The 13,184-nt window shown below is 35.6% G+C and overlaps 1 pseudogene; it reads left to right on the top strand.

The window, feature by feature from the left end:
• The first annotated feature begins 257 nt into the window (after nucleotides 1-257).
• LOC114206064 (large ribosomal subunit protein eL32 pseudogene) lies at nucleotides 258-663 on the top strand (annotated as a pseudogene).
• The last annotated feature ends 12,521 nt before the right edge of the window (nucleotides 664-13,184 follow it).

Genomic DNA, 13,184 nt, shown 5'->3' with positions numbered 1-13,184 from the left:
TTAAAAACTGTACATTTGTTTCTACCTTGAATAATGAAAAAGCAAGAAGTTTTCTAGGCAAAAAGATTAAAGGAATTTATTAGCTGTTTGACCTTGATGCATGTGTATAAATGCAAAACAAAAAAACACTGTGGAAATAACACTTAACTGGAAGTAAGGAAACCTAGTTTCTAGTACTGGATCTGTTTAAAAATTTCCATTCGACTCTCTTCCTCGGCGCTGCCTGTGGAGATGGCAGCCATTTGTTACTGGGCATCATGGCCACCCTCAGACCTCTGGTGAAGCCCAAGATCATTAAAAAGAGGACCAAGAAGTTCCTCTGGCACCAGTCAGACCACTATGTCAAAATTAAGTGCAACTGGCGGAAACCCAGAGGCATTGACAATAGGGTGCACAGAAGATTCAAGGGCCAGAACTTGATGTCCAACATTGGTTACGGGAACAACAAGAAAACAAAGCACATGTTGCCCAGTGGCTTCTGGAAGTTCCTAGTCCACAACGTCAAGAAGCTTGAAGTGCTTGATGTGCAACAAATCTTACGGTGCAGAGATTGCTCACAAGGTCTCCTCTAAGAACTGCAAAGCTATTGTGGAAAGAGCAGCCCAGCTGGCAGTCAGAGTCACCAATCCCAAGGCCAGGCTGCGCAGTGAAGAAAATGAGTAGACAGCTTGTTGTGCATGTCATAGTTGTGTTAATAAAACCATAAAACTACCAAAAAAAATTCCATTTGATCTTGCACAAGTTGCCTCAGTTTCCTCACTAATTTAATGAAGGTCTTGGAATATTTTATCTCTCAGACTCCTAACAGTTCAGAGATCCTACAAGTTGATGATGGGTAAAACCCCATGTGCTGTCCCTTTCCCACATGGAATTCAGACGTAAAAACAATAGGACTGTTACAGAACCTGGACTGGATCGCCTGACTGAAGAACCAAGCACACCTGGAGATCTTGGAGGATAGGAGGTTTATTTAATGCCAGTGGGCTCAGAGGAGAGTGGTCTCCAAAGGTCTGAGCCCCAGCACAACCAAAGGGGGCAATTTACACACTTCTACTTCCGCATACGTGGCACTTTTGGGCGTGTGCAAAGCGGGGCAGGGAGAAGAACCGGGAAGAGCCCCGGGGCAAGGATGGGGACTCTTGCTGGCTCCGTTGGCCATCTTAGGACACAGATTTTCCTTATCAGGACTACTTCATTTTTAATTGCTCCAAAGAGTATTTGTAAAATATTGAGATTTTTCATTAAGAGTTATACTACAGTTCTCCTCTGGCTGTTTTTTTGTTTTTGTTTTTGTTTTTGTTTTAAGGTTTTATTTATTTACTTGAGAGAAAGTGAGAGCTAGAGAGAGAGCACACACAGAGGAGAGGGAGAGAAGCAGAATCTAAACTGAGCAGGGATCTCGATCCAGGGCTCAATCCCAGGATCCTGGGATCATGAACCAAAGGGAATTCAGACATTTAACCAACTGAACCACCCAGATGGCCCCTCCTCTGGCTGTTTTTTTTTTCAATTTATCAATTTCAGTTTTCCACAGTTCATCATAGATTTGCTAAATAGCAATCATGTTATTGTTTTTAGCTTAACTATTGAATTTTATTTTCTTACACTTCTTTTTTTTTTAACTTTTTTTTAAATTTTTTTATTGTTATGTTAATCACCATATATTACATCATTAGTTTTTGGTGCAGTGTTCCATGATTCATTGTTTGTTCATAACACCCAGTGCTCCATGCAGAACGTGCCCTCCTCAATACCCATCACCAGGCTAACCCATCCCCCTACCCCCCTCCCCTCTAGAACCCTCAGTTTGTTTTTCAGAGTCCATCATCTCTCATGGTTCGTCTCCCCCTCTGACATACTCCCCTTTTCTTCCTCTCCTGTTATCTTCTTCTTTTTCTTTTTTCTTACACTTCTAAAACATGAGGTTTCTAAACATGGACTATTCTTGCCTGCTTTCTAGCATAGCAAACAAAAAAGTTTTGGGTTAACCGCAATCCAATCTAAATTTTATTTTGAATTGAAATGATGAGAAACTCAGTGAAACTGTTGTTTCAATCAATGATATGTAATGCATGTCAGTTATTATAGACTAAATAATGTCAGAATTTTTATGTGCATTGGACACCCAAGCAGACAATATGGGTTTCTTATTCACTCATTCATTTGTTCATTCACCCATTCATTTGTTCATTCACTCATTCATTCATCCATTCAACAAACATTCAAGGAATACTTCTTATGTGTGAGACCCCAAATTAGTTTTTAGACATAAAAAGATAAACAAGTCTGTACTCTAATGATTTCAGCTCCTCCAGAGCACTGCTTCCCCAAAATAATATGTGATAGGGATTTCTTTCTGGAAAATAGGCACAGTGAAGGAAATTCCCACACTTAGTTTCTGAGTCTATTCTTAGTCTATTCTTGTCTACTTTCTAGCATTAACAAGCAAAAGTTTTGTATTAACCAGTAATACAATTTAAATGTTTATAAATGTATCAGTTTTGTTCATATTTTTTAATACAGATGTATTTATAGTTTCCTAACATTTATGCTTCTTTATAAAAATGAGTAGCAATGGGTACTTTAATAAAAAAATATCAAAAACATTTCGTATGTTAGGGTGCCTGGGTGGTGCAGTTGGTTAAGCATAGACTCTTGGTTTTGGCTGGGTTGTGATCTTGGGGCTGTGAAATCGAGCCCCGCATTGGATTCCGTGCTCAGGGCAGAGTCAGCTTAAGATTCTCCCTTTACTTCTGCCCACCCACTCCTGCTCTCTCTATTTCTTCCTAAAAGAAAAAAAAATCTTTAAACAAAACCATTTTATATGTTATTCATTTTTTCAAATATTTCTGTTTTGCTCAATCTCCATTTGGAAATAATTTGATTCACAGTCATAATCATAAGAATTAGGCACTCTATTAAAATTTACTTGAAATGTATTATTATTTTCATTGAAAGATTAATTTTTATTAAAAGATTATATTATCAATGTTTCAGATTAATTTAGCAAATAAAATAAATCTTGCCTTTCTCTAAATTCTTCATTTTAAGAAAACAATGTGTTGCAAAATATCTTAAGGGTCTAAGAGTGAATTAAAAACATATAATGGGTTAGGTTGGGGGATGGGGTAATTGGGTGATGGGCATTAAGGAGGGCACTTGATGTAATGAGCACTGGGTGTTATATGCAACTGATGACTCACTAAATTCTATCTCTGAAACTAATAATACAGTATATGTTAACTAAATTGAATTTAAATAAAAAATTAAAAATATATAATGGGCTAGCTTGCAGATTATTTGACTATAACATATTTTAGAAAAAAAAAAACCAAGAAATAAAATACTTACTTGTTAAAGGATTGTTTTTTGAGTAAATATAATAGACCAGGAAAGTTTTCAAGTTCTTAGAATCTTGAGATTTGGAAAATATTGTCATTCTGGTTAAGGATCTTAAGGGCAGTACATAGCACGTGAAGCTTCTACACAGTGGAACCCTGTGAGAGACAAAGTTTTGGGGAGAACAGATGAGAGCATATCTTCTCAGTGCACTTGATTATTTGTCTTCAGTGAAGTCATATTGACCTTCTCATTGGAATCCAATTTTCTTCTGGAACCACTCAAAAGTATTATTTTACTTCTGAAATACTGAATATGTCAAGTTGTTAATTTACTTTTACTCATCCTCACATAATGGAGAAATAAAACAAATATGCAATTTTTACCTGATTTTCATAAAGGCCAACAGAGAAGACTTGTAAAGTTTCTATGAACTTTTTTCTCCTACTCAAAATGCTGAAATTGTGAGGGAGTGGATTTCTCAGCACCTATGATTAATGTTTTGCTGAATATGAGAGCATAATTTATTTAGAAACAATATTGGAATTATATGGTTGCCAAAAATAGAATTATATAATAATGCATTTCTTAGTAGTGTAAGCATACTATTAATGTCATTATTAAAATATTTACGTGTTCTTAATAGCAGAGACATGGATCTATCAAATTCATACAGTTCTTTTCATCATGAATTTCTTTAAGTTAAATATATAGAAAATGGCATATTAAGTTAACCAAATTCTCGAATCTGTAATGACCCAGAGTAAAGTACTAAAGAAAAACATTTCAGAATCATCCTGTTTGTTTGGCTAAAGAATTATCTCATTTAGATTTTTAAAAAATGAATGAGCTATTAATATATCAGAAAATTTTAAATAAACATCTAAACTTGTGGCTTTCATTAAAACTTTAAATTATCTGGGATACCTGGGGCCACACTGAGGTATGGAAAATTTAAAGGAGCTGAGGAACGCTGCTTTCTTAATCTGGAATTTCAAGTTTCTACACTGACATGAAAAAATGGTGCATTTCTCCTTAAATCTGGCACATAAGCTCTCATTTTCAATTCCTGTCTGGTTCTAGAAGGCATGGTATTTCAACCATTAAATAGCAGTGTCATTGATCTCTAATGTATTGAATTAGTAAAATAAGCTATTGGATAATTTAATTAGTAATTTATAACAATTCCAACATCATGTAATTGATGTGATTTGATGTGGGGTCTGAGAGCAGTCAACAAATAATTCTTGGGACATTTTAAGTGCCAAAAAGGTGGTTTTATTGAAGCACAGGGACTCTCACCCATGGGCAGAGCTGCACTGGGGTTGTGAGGAGTGATTGATTACATACTTTCAAGTTGGGGTGGTGGTGGAGAGGGTGGGTAAAGACAAAGGAAGTTTCCAAAAGGATTTTTGTATGTTAAAGAAGACTTACAGGTTTCTGGGGGCCTAGCTATTGTCAAGCTAAGGTTGTTTTGTTCCTCTAGCCAGGCATTAACATTAAGACAGTTGGGAGTTGCTGGAGGCAGCTTCTACGCGTGGGCCTCAAGTACTTATCAATGAGCTGCAGGTTATAAGGAAATTGAATTTTATCTACATTCCCTTCTGCCTTTGTTCTCCACATCATAATCCTCTCTTCATTACCTGAATGAGTACAGTGAGAAGTATTATCATTGCATATACTCTTTGAGTTGTATTTTTAGATCTTTCTCGCTAATTTTTATAATTTATTTATGTCAATAATTTATTTTCGCTCTTCCAAATGCCTTTGAGATTTGAGTTTCATCATATTTATGTCTCCTAACCAACACTGCCGCAAATGGTATTAAGAGATGCATGATAGCAGCCCACACACAATAAATACATAAATTAATTAATTAATTAATTAATCAAATAAAAAGTAAAAGAAAGACTTGAGTACTTCATTAACAGAAGTTAGGACTGTGAGAATTCCCTCTACTTACAAGCTTAATATGGTTCACAAACAAGAAGTACAATACCCTTGAGGGTGTTTTTGGTTGTCAGGAGGAGGAGGTGGGTGTAACTGGCCTTTAGTGAACAACCAGGGGGACCAGATTTCCTGCAATCCCATGTCCATTATAACAAAGAATTATCTTCTGTTCAGCAGAACTCATGAATGTCCTAAATATCTTAAGGCAGTGTTTTTCAAACATTACCATGTTTATACATTACCTGAAGATCTTAATAAATTGCAAGTTCTGATCAGTTCTCAGGTGAGACCTATGTTTCTGATTCTCAGACTATGTTTTGAGTCACGAGTCCTAGGGGTCATTAACATACGTGGAAACCTATTTATAAATTTTTGAGCTAAGAAACTACTTCTGTTTTGTATGTAAATGCAAACCATTTGGGGCACAGTTCTTATATACTTGGAATTTTTCAGGAATGCAAATATCTGATATGGAAGCAAAATTGTACTTTATTCAGACTTTACCAAAGATTGTATCATTTTGGAAAAATTACATCACCACCAACAGCAACGCTTCTGCCTATGTTTCTAATAAAACATACTGTATTAGTCTGGATGGTACCTGCCACAAAAATAGTAATTCTTCATATACATGATGCATTTGACCTTTTCTTTAGGTGTAATAGCTAGTTGTACCTACAAATTTACATTTCAAAATTCTCATCATTTTTATAATAAATTTATTTTATGTATTATAATTGTGATGATAGTGATATTTTAAACTATGTGTATATGTACATTATATTTCTGTGAATTTTATTTTGTAATAGGAAATGGGGTATAAAAATTATTTTCATGAAAAAGTGGGAAATTGAGTTTCACAGGGCTGAAATCAGTAGACCCTCTCATGCAGAGGGTTTGTTGTGGTTCTGCTTTACTGTGTAAGATCTTCTTAACTCTTTAAAGATTTGGATTTACAGTACAAGAAACCTATCATTGTGGTTTTAAAATCATATAATGAAGAGTAATTTTATTGTGTATAACCAGGGTACCCCTCCAAATTCCCCACGAATTAGTATGGAAATATTTTCTCCTAGCCTCTTCGGTAGTAGCAGCATTATCTGGGTTTGTAGAAATGCAAGAATCTCAGGCTCCACCCAGATTTACTGAGTCCTAATCTACATTTTATCAAGAACTCCAGGGAGTCTGTATGCTCATTAATATTTGAGAAGCACTGCTCTACCTTGAATACTGAAGCTCAAGGCCCCTACCTGCCTCCTGGTGACAGCAGCAAGCCTGGGAACCTCCAGCCATTTTGCACACCAGAATTTGCAAACTTTATGAAGCTCGGTTTTGTGTCTTCTGCATCTTGGCCTATTATTGTAGCTTATTATTTCCTGAATATGAAGGAGATCTGTGGCATGAGTTCTCTTCTGTTTTGTTTTGGGTATATGGGGGATCATGGTTCCCAGTGGAAGGAAGGGAGGAAACTGAGAATGGGGGTGCTAATGGGGTTACAGGGCAGGCAATCAGGGGGAGCCTAAAATGTCACCTCAAAATGCAGCAATAAGAGACAGAGGCGCACTCCTCCCCCTCACAGGGACTTGGCCTCTGCCAGGCTTTGTCTTGCTCATTACTATCACTTCTCCAAACAACAGGACACAGATTTATAACAGACCCAGAATCATGTTTCCTTTCTCTACTGCAGGAGATTTTCTGTCATAATTAAACAGCTTTTTTTTTTCTTTTTCCATTTAAAATTTTGAAAAACGGGATTTGAATAAATCTTTTCTTCTCCCATTTCCCTTCCTCAACTCCCTAAAAATTACTAACTCTGTATCCCTGTGTCTAGGTGCATCTAACTGCAATAATCTGTAAGCACAAGGGTCTTTAACTCAACTAGCAATTCCTCCCTTATCCTATACTTGCTCTTCAAAGTAAACCAATCTTTCTTAATACCTAAGACTCAGAAATTTCTCATCATACTAAATAATGGAAAACCTTACCTCATACCTAATAAACCAAAAAAGCACTAACTTCAGTCATTCTAAGATACTTTCCTTATAAAGGGGGAAGAAATGGGAAGAGGCTGTCATCACAAAGAGTTGAAGGTCATTTTCTGTGAAGACCTAGCCAGGACCATCTGCTAAGAAGGTTAATGGAGGAGAATATCAAAGGAAAAGGATAAGTCCTAACTGCAAAGTTTGAGGTTTTTGACTGAGTTGAGACTGGACCAGAAGTAAGAATTCCTGACTCCATCAAACATTCTTCCTGGAATTGGGTTTAATGTCCTGTATATAAACATTAATGCCAACTTGGAATCTCTTGATTATACTCAATAGCAACTAGTAATGAGTTAAAATGAAGGGACAGGGAAATATTATTTGTTCCTTTTCCATTTTCCAAATTTGCATGAGGAAAGATTTCCATCATTTCTGGGTTTTGTTTACACATTGTTTTTGGTTTGTTTTTACTTCTGTTTGTGTTTTACTTTGCCACCCTAAATCTCTCCTATTTAAAACCTTAGAAATAAAGAGGTTTTAGTCATACTTCTAAATAATCATTTAACTCAAATTTCACTCAAAATGTATACACACTGACAGTTCACAGCTGTTAGTCAAACAAGGCTCACACACGCTTCTTGCTGCACATGCATTGCGGCTCTGATTACGCAGCTGGTGGTACAATTTGCTCAGACTGGGCCAATGCGCACTTCCGGTCATCTAGAATCCTGCTATCAAGTAGCTAAAACAGATGATTCAACTGCCCTATGAAAACTCTTAAAGGAGTTTTGTGAGCATCATGAACAAATATGAAGGGGGAAGTGCATAGTCTCTTAGAGTTTTAAATTCCTATTGTTGAAAATTTGAAGAGGCATTTTACAACCTCAGAGGAAACTTTTGGTGTCTTTTTTCAATATGCCCTTGCATTTTGTATGCCCCCTAAACATTTCTTAGCCCATCGGGACTCACGTACCCTCAAGCTGACCCTGTACCTGCTCGTGACAATCTACTGAAATATTGCCTCCTCAAAGGTATGTTGTTGTTTTAGAATCTGCTTTATTTTACTGAATCTGTTTATGTTTTTGCTAATATCACATGTGTCATGAACACGCAAAGACATAGTAGGAAATCTAGCCATGTTCACAGGTATACAGCCAGGTATGACCTAAATCAAGCACCACATAAATGCTTTGTCAGGGCAATCAGATTCTCCCGTTCCTATACCAGGTTCTTCCCTGTGTGCATTAGCCTGTTTGTCCTTGGGATACCTTTTTATCCTTTTATAGACAAGACCAATAATTCACGAGAGAGCTGGGAATAGAAAACAGTTCTTCCTATTCCCAGCAGAGTACTCTTGCCACTAGGTTATATTGACTCCTTATACACATTAGCTGTTTCACTTGCACACTGAAACAGATCAGTATTTTTGATTGAGTTTGACATTTTGAAATTTAACTACAATAGCTTACCCTATAAACAGGAAGGGACTGTAAAACAGATGTTCTTATTTAGAAAACAAGTTACCAAAAGAGCAAAACACTAAATTTGTCCTTGCTGTAATTGTGTCATTTAAACCAAGAGGAACAAGTCAGAGCCCTAAGACTAAAGAAACCCTGATGGGAAAATTATGCCATCATTCAATGTTATAAGATGTCACCTGAAGAAAGAATGTGATTTAAGGTTCAACACTGTTCCCAAGTGATATGAATACCAATTTCCAAATTCTGGTATTACAATTACTGAATGAAAACCTTCCAGTATATATGGAAGTAAAGATTTGTGGATGATTTTTAATAAATTAGGGAAAAGACTCATCCTTAAACTCTGGAAACCAATGACTAAGATTTAAAATTTTGTGAAAATTAATTTGGTGTATTTATTAATCATGAGCTTTGTCTATGAAAGTTAAGCAGATGATTTCTGTTTGTTTAAAAAAAAGACAAATTTAGAATGAAGGCAGTCGATTCCAAAAATTTATCAATGTATCATGAATATAGGTGTTGAATGGATTTTGAGAACTATTGCAAATTGTTTATATGGGTTTTTGAAGAAGAAAATGAGTATTTTCAAGCATTTTATCTGGAGAGAGTACTCACCATGGCCTGTGATGTCTTCCAAGATCATCTACACTTATTCACCACTCCTCAGAAAAGATGGGCATGGGGACCATATTAGTGCCTAATAGATCAATTCACCTGGTCACAATTGATTGGACCATGGTGGACAAATGACACAAGTTGGGACAAGGTATTTGGAACGAGCATGTTAACAGATTTTGTCAGTTACATATGAGAAGCCAAATAGTATTATGTGGTCAGTTACATATGAGAAGCCAAATAGTATATGTGATTGTTCTTTTTTTTTTTTTTTTTAAGGCCAGAAGTAAGGGTGCCTTTTGGAGAAGCCATAATGACCCATGACTAACTGGAGCTGAGATCAGATAGCACTAATCTGTTAAGAGAGGAAATGAATCAAACACTTAAGCAGTTGCTGTCATGAGAATCTCTATAGCTCTGATGGAGATAACACAGACTTGGTTCTTGCCTTTCAGGAGTAAGTCCCAATGTGATATGTCTGTACTTAATTTCCTGTTCCCAAATGATGTGGCATCTGCTAATTTCTTTCTTGCCAAACAAAAGCAAACAATAAAAATGTACTCCATTAAATCAACTTGACTGGGATATTATTTGTGGTGTTATGGCTATAATATTCCAAATTTTCTTAAGTCAACCAAATTCAGATATGTAATCTTAAAACTGTATTTCTAAAACTGACTTTGATTTTTACTTTGAACCTGCCTCATTGCACAGAATTTAATCTAGACATGTAGGGGCTGTCAATTGAATAGTCCTCTTAAGATACATAAATTGGGGGACTTAGCTGCTGTTGGTGGAGCATGAGACTTCTTGATCTCGGGGTTGGAGTTCAAGCCCCACATTGGGCATAGAGATTACTTTAAACAAAAGAAAAAGAAAAAAAAGATATATAATTTAATTATAGTCTAGTTCAGAAGCTTCATTTTAGGTATTCTCAGCTATTCTCATCATCCTGGAGAGAATCATGGACCTACCAAGGTAGCCTCCATAAGAATCGACTTATAGAATTGGAAACATGCCAGTAGTAAGCATTAGATAGACCAGAGATCCATCATATTTCTGAATAAGATGGTTCTGGGCTGGAATCAGCCACTGATTTTCTCATCACTTTGGAAAGAAGATGTCTCATAGTGGTCATACCTATGATTCATCCTAATTTGCTGGGAGCAAACTCTGATTTCTCTGGTGTATTTGGCTACATATTTTATGTACTCTGAGGTACATAACATCATGATATATTTCTCTGATGTGGAACTCCTTGAATCATGGGATGATGAAACAGATTTCAATTATTACTAGCTTCTAAGTTCAACAGTTAAACATTACACTTCTTTTTCAGGCACTCAAGAATATTCTCATAGGAATCATAAGGAAAGAGATTATCAGGGGCCACCTCTCATATCTAGCTGCACCATAACCTACTTGGTCATTCTCACCAGAAAGTGAAATGGACGTTTTCTGATGTAGTTCCTCATTCAAAATTCTTTTGTCTTAGATAATCCCTAAAATTCAGGGATTTCATTTCATAATATTTTATTACTTACACTTACAGTATCAGAATAGAGTCTTTGTCTCCAAAGAACTTGTTCTTCTATTCTTCTTGTATTTCCTGAACTTATTTCTAGAGAAAATGTCAGAAAACCATTAAGCATTGGCTAAGTAATTGAAAATATAAATAAGAGGTATCATGGAACCAATACTGAGCTGTATACAAGAGTATAGAATTGCAACAAAACAGTACATAAGTTCTGACTTTTTAGAGGTGTGTATATAAACAACCCCAATAATTAACCATCCTATCTGTGGTAATAACTAAAGGAGGGGAGTATTTTTTTAACAACAACAACAACAAAAAATGCTGAAAATAAAAGAAAGAGTAAGGATAATGAGAAGAAACTAGACACACCAGCTGTTGCCATTTATATTGAGATAATCCTTATTAGAATAAAATGTGAACAGGCATTTCCATTATCCTTAGAACTTCTGTTTTCATAGATTTCAATAATAATCATGCCATGACCGCATGGGCTAGTGATAGCCATTTAGTGAAATAAATCAAAGCAATACATAATCATCTTACTTGGTTTTCTGCCCCTATTCTGAGCAAATAAATTGCCTGAGCATGTCATGTTATTTTTCTCTCCACCTCACTGTTCACCTCCCCACCTTCTACAGACATCCTGTGTTCCAAGATTATTAGAGGAAACTTAAGGTCAATAGTTCAAAGCAAGTAATTTTCATCTGTTAGGAAGGGGAAATGGATGAAATATAAGATGTTTGTTTTGTGTCTTTGTATTCTTTCCTCTGACTGGTTGTTGGTGATTATGTAGCTTAAGGACGATAATAGATTCAAGGGATCATAAGATACTTTATATCTATAATTCATCTCATTAAAGGTATGTGATTTATATATTACCTGTATCTAAAAACATTAAAGAAATTTGATGCACCTCAGCTAAAAGAAACATCAACATTAAAACAAGGTAACCTAAAATGGAAAACCAATAATTTATTGGTGTGATTATTAGTCCTTCTCACAAGTATATTTTCACATTCAAGGTTAAATAAGTTATATCTCTAAAATGCTACAGATCTATCCAATAGAGGAGGAAGACATCCTCTGTCAAAGGGTGATGAGGAAAAAGCCATTTGAAGCACAAAATAATACAAATGTGTTTTATTAATATTCTAATAATATGATAAAATATGGTATTTTTAAATATTAATTTATAGAATACTCTAATTTTAAAGAAACTTTACCCTCAGCATCTTCTGGTTAAAAATGCTTTGTTAATAACCAGAAGAATTAAATTTACCATAACGTTAATTAAAAATAGTCAAGAGAGTTTGTAGGCAGAGAGACACGGTTTAATAAACCATACATGGTCACCTTTAAAACATTTGAAAATCGTGTTTTAAGAGATAACTCCCTAAGAACATGGAACAAGATTGGTCATCATTTTGGAGATCCATTCATTCCTTTTAAAAGAATTATGAAAGCTCGGAAACCTACTGAGAAAATTTTGGGAATGTTTTAGTATGTAGAACCTAATTCCAGCAATTTTGAACCAGTGGTGAATTTCTGTTGTTTTTTTGTAGGGGCAGAGAAAAGAAACTCAATGACTTCAGGAATAAAATAGCCTGAACCTTTTTATCGCTCACATTAAATTCCTTTTAATGAGTCACCCAGGGCTGATATAATTCTTCTATTATTACAGATTGGGAAAGAAAATGTTGCAGCCTGAAAACTTCAGACAAAATCCTAAATCTGGTCAAGGTAAAGTGGCTTTAATAAATCCCAGTCCACTTACAGGTTTCAAATCTTTAAAATCCTGCATGAATTCCACATCTGACCTGGCCTCCCTTTTATTTACTTTGGAATAAGGAGTGGATAATATGCTAAACTCATTTCCAATTTCCTTCTCTGTTTTGTTTTTTGTTTTTTATTTTGCACTTGGTATATTCCCCAGAGGCCCTGGGGAAGGCTGCTGGCAGCCATTTACGTATATCCTCTCTCTGTAGTGTCTGTTCTTGGAAAGGTGTAATTTATTGTCTTTACTTCCTTCACAGAAATTTTTTTCAAACTCTTTTCTTCTTCCAGCTAGGTCGTTTTGAACTTCCCCTCTTTTTGTTCCACAAATCCTATCAAAGAGTAGTGAGTCCCGACAATAGTTCCACATTGTGGAAGCTGGCTCAGAATTAGCGAGATCTCTCTTGATGCCATAATGTTCATAATCCCCAAATTAACTATGCTTTTTTTTTCCCAAAGGTGAACTAGAATTCATATGATCCTTTGTGACATTTATCTAGCAGACAA

Source organism: Eumetopias jubatus, unplaced genomic scaffold (genome assembly GCF_037043125.1).
Source record: "Eumetopias jubatus isolate StellerSeaLion01/CBP00866 unplaced genomic scaffold, mEumJub1_p1.0 scaffold_2, whole genome shotgun sequence".
In the NCBI taxonomy this organism is placed as follows: Eukaryota; Metazoa; Chordata; class Mammalia; order Carnivora; family Otariidae; genus Eumetopias; species Eumetopias jubatus.
This window is presented reverse-complemented; position numbering and strand designations above follow the sequence as displayed.